Source organism: Littorina saxatilis, linkage group LG16 (genome assembly GCF_037325665.1).
Source record: "Littorina saxatilis isolate snail1 linkage group LG16, US_GU_Lsax_2.0, whole genome shotgun sequence".
NCBI classification, from domain to species: Eukaryota; Metazoa; Mollusca; class Gastropoda; order Littorinimorpha; family Littorinidae; genus Littorina; species Littorina saxatilis.
Window position 1 is genome coordinate 54,847,128 of NC_090260.1, and position 7,000 is coordinate 54,854,127.

Genomic DNA, 7,000 nt, shown 5'->3' on the forward strand with positions numbered 1-7,000 from the left:
AGATAGAAAGAAAGCAAAAAAGATACGAGAGAGAAACTTTCAGTTCCGGAACAGGAAGACAATGTGTATGTGCGCTGTTCGGTGTCAACTCCAAATTGATCTAGCAAATCTGTTACTCTGATCGTCTATCACAGCGTACACTTCTACACTCTTCTGAGAACAGTTTTCGGAGAAGACTCGCGTTAAGACGACTTTGCCGCAAGACCTACTGCCGAATGCATCACATATAGATGTACACTTAGCTCCCACTCCGCTTGAGATTCCGGTACCTGCACTATCTCTCTCCCCGCCATGACCTTTAGTATCTGAAGGGCGAGGCATTTCAGAGGGCCCACGGTGCATCACCGCAAGATGTGGCTTTCCACATTTTTCGCATTTGATAGTTGCTGTACACTTGTTGGCTTTGTGCTCAGACGAAACCAAACACCGAAAGCACAAACTTTTCTCCCTGAGAAACTTTTGCTTTTCTTCAAACGACTTTGATTGAAAGGCTTTGCATGCAGTCAAGGAATGACTGGCATTGTGAATAGGGCATTTATCTGTGTGAATACTGCCGGCTTCATCGTTAGACACTTCAACCCTACGATTCACAACCGTTGATCTTCCCAAGTCAGTTTTTGACTTGCCAACATTGTCATTGTCAAAACAGAAAGCGGGATCATTTTGCACTTTAGCCATGTTCTGCAGGAATTCCACGGAAAATGTAAATGGAGGGAACGCGACCCCGTGTCTCTGTTTGTAACTGGAGGCTCGTTCTGTCCATTTGTGTTTCAAGTTGGGAGGCAGTTTTGCAACGATTTTGTTCGTGCCGATGGATGTGTCGTACATTTTTAGGATGGGCCCTACATTTTCATCATCTTTTGCAGTTGATTTCATCACACAAGTCGCAAAGATCATAGAGTTTTCTCGAGTCTTTTTGGGTGATCTGAGGGAAACTCTCTATCCTCTCTCTGAGGCGAGCTTCTACCAGTTCTGGAGATCCGAAACGTTCATCTTGACGCCTCCAGAGGAGCCTCAATCCCCGGGCAAGATCAGTGGCGTTGGATGCTCTTATGCTCTGAGCGTACTTTGAGGATTCAAAACCAAGATGTTTGACGAGTAAGTCCAGCTCTTCTTGTGGTGATACACTCAACTCTGTCATGACGGAGATGAAACTGCTTTTCCAAACTGCGAAACACTCTGCTTGTTCGTTGAACACAGCTAGTCTTGACAGATGAAGATCCTTTTTCAGCAAGAATTTTGCTAAATCACCCTCTGCAGATTGTACACATCTGTTTTGCTGAGGCGTGAATTGGCATGCCGAGTGAATGTCGTGTTCACGTTCTGACGGGGAGTTGAGTTTGCTTCCTTTTCACGTACGTCAGTGTGTGAACTCTCCAAGACCCGCCACATACCTATCGCTTCTGTCCCTCGGGTGCTCACTCTTCACACTGAACAATGAACCATCATGTTCTACAAAAGCGTCAGCCTCTGTCTCCGCCGCTGCAGCATTCTTTTGCTGTGCAACCAAGCAAAGCTCCGCTTCATATTCCGACCTCAGGCGCGCCTTCGCGGCAGCCACCTTCACTTCTTCCTCGACTTTCGCAAGAGATGCCTTCAAGTCATACTCCTTTTGAGCGAAGTGAGCCCATGCTCTGGCTGCAAGGGCTTTGGCCCGAACCATTGAAGATGTGTTGCTTCCTGAACTACTATGAGTACGACCACTTCGTCTTCGGCTACTTGTCGATTTGGCTTCATCCAACAGGAATTGCAAGCTTTGCTGAGCGTCGCACGATTTTTTCAACCTCTGCGCGAACGTATCTTTGAACATGTTTGACTCGCTGACACTTTCCTTCGTTCTCTGCCTGAGCAAAACGTCTGTGTAAATGTTTGCTTGCATTTCCGAACTATCACGGGCCTCTTGTAGATCGCGTAGTAGAGATGAAGCAGCATTTTTGTCGTTTGCAGAGTTGTATTTAGAAGTAACGTTGTCTAATTGATCAAGAGAACGTTGCACTTTGCTTACCAGAAAGTTTCTGGTATCCTCATACTGAAGTTGCCCTTTTTCTGTTAGAGTACGAAGTCGTGTGGTATCATCAGTAGCGTCTTGAGCTGAGGAAGCCATGAGGAAGGCTGATGCAATGGAAATTCACTCTGCACCGAAGATCAGAGTGCTGGGTCAATGTGTGCACCGCGCACCGTAGATCCGACAGCTACATGGATGTGTGGATCTGGATTTCACTCTGCACGGAAGAGCAGAGCGCTGCACCCATGCGTTTAACAAATGTTTACTGTCCTGTCTCATGTCCCAAACTCTTGATATACAGGTAAATGTCACCCAATGAACAGACTTTTCATGTCTTTAATTCGTCTATTCAATGCAACCGTTTGTACCAAACATTGGTACTTGATCGCTATGGTGAACATCTGGAGAAGAAAAAAAAAACCAACCATACTCAGAACATTTGTGAAACAAAATATTTTCCAACTCAAGAGAAGGAAAACAAATCACATTCACTAAACCACCTTGAAGTAGGAGTACACAAAAACGAAATAAACAAATATTCAAAAAAATAGAACATTGTACGATTTCCAGCAATTGAACGTTTTTAGGCAGCAGCTCTTCTGCTAAATCTTGTTAGAGCGTCTTTGCTATAAAATAAACTATTCTGAACGAAAAAGAGATGTACAATAATGTTAAATTGCCAACAGTCAGTTGCTGACGTAACCACAACCACACGTGGCACTTCGAGTCACGAACTCTAAATGCAAATGAAAGACATCAAAACCAACCTAAATCATAGTCATGGTCATGTAAAACCTAGAATATAATCATACTGAGTTGTTATCCTCATATATGTGACCATCCACCACGGAACGAGTCGCATGTCACCTTTGCATGATTTTCATATTTGTACATTTTTCTAAAGAGTTTATTATGCTCTATCCAGTGGTGAAAACCGTTTTAGAAAAGAGCGAAAACCTGAGTTATAAGCCTGTGACTAAGGTGTTAAGCCTAGCGCAGAACCGCGCGAGGTGACATGCGACTCATTTCGTAGTGGAGGGTCACATAATTATATAAAGAATAAGATTGTTTACTTATTGTGTGGGGGGCCCGGGTAGCTCAGGTGGTAGAGCACTGGACTTGTGATCGAGAGGTCGCTGGTTCGAATCCGGGCCGGGACGGACACGGGTCAACTTTATGTGCAGACCCAGAGACGGTATCCATCTCCCACCCCCGTGTCACCACAATGGCACGTTAAAGATCTTGGTCATTCTACCATAAGTGCAGATGGCTGATACCACCTAAACACGCAAACATCAAAAAGCCGTGAGGGCGTAAAACTCGAATCGTATAAACAAATTCATGTCCAACATAGGCAATTAAGGCCTGACGGACAATAAGCCCCTTAAAATTTACTTTTTTTTTTTTTTACTTGTTGTGTGTTCACGGGTTTAGCAAGTTTTGACAGAGCCGGGTTCAGCAGACGACATTTTCGAAAGCGAGGTCGGAACCTTACAATTTGCGGATCGTAACACAATAGGAACGAAACAAAGTAAAGATACATTCTGGTTACAGTACATCAACACTGCTTTGCAAAGTTCCAAAAACGAACTGGCAAACTGGCAAAAGTAAACAAAAAACAAAACTACTTCATGAAAGGTCATACATTCATCACAAACAAATGAAACCTACCGATATGTTTTGTCTTCTTACAAAGTCATGGAGTGCGTGTATCTGTGTTTCGATACACAGACGTTCGGAGAAACACGAACGTCAAGTTCAAGTCAAACCAATTGACCCCTGACACACAAATTTTGACCCGTGCACAAGACGTTGTATCGATAAACGAAGCGCAAATAAGAAATAATGATAAAAGCAAAGAAAATAGCAACAAGATATGCAAACATCTAACAAAGCCGAGCAAGCAGAATGACAGGTCTAATGAAAAACAAAGAGGCACTATGAGTCGGAAACAAGATCGCTGCACGACGCAAATCTTCTGTGACCTTTGACCCAACGTTTCTTCCACATTCGATCACTAAGCTTAATATTTACAACTGAAAGCCGAGGGGGTGGAATACCGAGATGAACCTACAGAACTGTGCATCCTCAAACCTGACATATTCATCCCAACATTTTATGAACTCAAAAACACAGAACATTGCTTTCACACGCCAGCTTTGATTGCCAGTGGTTATCAAAACGGAACTCGTGTGGTTATCAAAACGGAACTCGTGTTTGAAAGCATGGCTCCCTGTGTTGAACCCATCAAACATCTTATAATGTTCTTAACCATTCGCCACCATTCGTCTCTTGTTTCGAACATAGCAACATGTTCCTAATATTCGCAAGGAATTAAGTCATGTTCTTAACTTGTTCGCAACGTACTCGTAAGTATTCGCAAGACATTCATATTCGAATATTAGGACCATGTTGCTTATATTTGCAACAAGAGACGAATGGTGGCGAATGGTTAAGAACATTTACGAATGCCTTACGACCATGTCCCGATCATTAAGACTTATTGGCAAATTCTATTCGCAAGGGAAATTCGGCACAGTGTGAGAGCAGTATTACGAACAATGCGAACTGTCTCTGTGCTGTTTTACAGAGGTGGTCCTGACACTATAGGATTGCTCACTTAATTAGTACTACACTTCACGGTTACACTGTCTTTGAGTGTTATAGAACTGTCCTTATAGGATTGCTGACTTAGTACTACACATCAAGGTTACACTGTCACTGTGTGTTACAGAGGTGGAACTGTCCCTATAGGATTGCTGGCTTAGTACTACACATCAACGTTACACTGTCACAGTGTGTTACAGAGGTGGTAATGTCCTTATAGGATTGCTGGCTTAGTACTACACATCAACGTTACACTGTCACAGTGTGTTACAGAGGTGGTAATGTCCTTATATGATTGCTGACTTAGTACTACACATCAATGTTACACTGTCACTGTGTTACAGCTAGTACTACACACCAAGGTTACACTGTCACTGTGTGTTACAGCTAATACTACACACCAAGGTTACACTGTCACTGTGTGTTACAGAGGTGGTACTGTCCCTATAGGATTGCTGACTTAGTACTACACATCAAGGTTACACTGTCACTGTGTGTTACAGAGGTGGTACTGTCCCTATAGGATTGCTGACTTAGTACTACACACCAAGGTTACACTGTCACTGTGTGTTACAGAGGTGGTACTGTCCCTATAGGATTGCTGACTTAGTACTACACATCAAGGTTACACTGTCACTGTGTGTTACAGCTAGTACTACACACCAAGGTTACACTGTCACTGTGTGTTACAGAGGTACTTCTATCCCTATAGGATTGCTGACTTGGTACTACACATCAATGTTACACTGTCACTGTGTGTTACATAGGTGGTACTGTCCCTATAGAATTGCTAACTTAGTACGACACATCAATGTTACACTGTCACTGTGTGTTACAGAGGAGTTACTGTGCCTGTAGGATTGCTGACTTAGTACTACACATCAATGTTACACTGTCACTGTGTGTTACAGAGGAGTTACTGTGCCTGTAGGATTGCTGACTTAGTACTACACATCAAGGTTACACTGTCACTGTGTGTTACATAGGTGTTACTGTCCTTATAGGATTGCTGACTTAGTACTACACATCAAGGTTACACTGTCATTGTGTGTTACAGAGGTGGTACTGTCCCTGTAGGATTCCTGACTTAGTACTACACATCGACGTTACACTGTCACTGTGTGTTACAGAGGGGCCGATGCCAGGTGGTGACGGGGGACGGCACAGTGCTATGTGTGTTGGAGGAGAATGAACGAGTGATATCAGGCTGGGTTGTCTCCCTTAACTCGGTCATCACAACTGTCAGCGCTGACAAGGGTGAGTGTGGCCTGTCTTTTTACCCTAGCAATACTTGCCGAATAAATCTGATGTCTAGTGCTAGTGCTTATGTGACAAGACCTTTTGTGTCCGTGTGCTTTGTTGCTCGTGGAACAAAAACACTCTTGTCATCTGCTAGTGTGCATCAGACAAAACATCTCATATTGCTCGGCATATTGCTCATCAAACACAACTTGTGCTACTATTTAGCTTAGAAAACATGTGTTGGTGTTTATAACACACACACATACACACACACACACACACACACACACACACACACACACACACACACACACACACACACACACACACACACATACACACACACACACACACACACACCTCTGGTCTTGTGCTAGTGTTTATTAAAACAAATCTCCTGTGTTATACTAGTTGTTGCCAGGGTTAAGTCACCCGTTGTGTCTGTGCTCGTCGTGTTCATATCGCACACGTGGGATGGCCATTACATTACTCACAGTCAGAAACATGCATCTCCCGTCATATAGAGCTTCATGTTGTTCATCATTGCGCGTATTGTGCACAGAATGAGAGAGTGTGTTACAGTCACCTCCCTTCGTTTCTTAGACTCCTATGACGTGCTGTAGGGGAGAGCACTCACCCACACGGTCTGTCCGACATTGTCGTCTGTTGAGAAAGGATGCTATTCGTGTTTCTGGTCTCGCTGTTGTATGTGTAACTGGTTAACATGCCGACTTGTTCACATTGTCGTTATGTTTCAGACATCACGCAGCTGTATGTGTTACTGGGTAACATGTCAACTAGTTCACATTGTCGTTATGTTTCAGACATCATACAGCTGTATGTGTTACTGGGTAACATGTCAACTTGTTCACATTGTCGTTATGTGTCAGACATCACGCAACTGTATGTGTAACTGGTTAACATGCGGACTTGTTCACATTGTCGTTATGTTTCAGACATCATACAGCTGCATGCGTTACTGGTCAACATGCCGACTTGTTCACATTGTGGTTATGGTTTAGACGTCATACAGCTGCATGTGTTACTGGCTAACATGTCGACTTGTTCACATTGTCGTTATGGTTTAGACGTCATACAGCTGCATGTGTTACTGGTTAACATGCCGACTTGTTCACATTGTCGGTA

The 7,000-nt window shown here is 43.5% G+C and overlaps 1 protein-coding gene across 1 annotated transcript in view; it reads right to left on the minus strand.

Moving 5' to 3' along the window:
- Nucleotides 1–7,000, minus strand: part of LOC138950075 (uncharacterized) — a 14,346-nt gene that overhangs the window by 3,539 nt on the left and 3,807 nt on the right. The gene's annotated exons all lie outside the window — the stretch shown is intronic.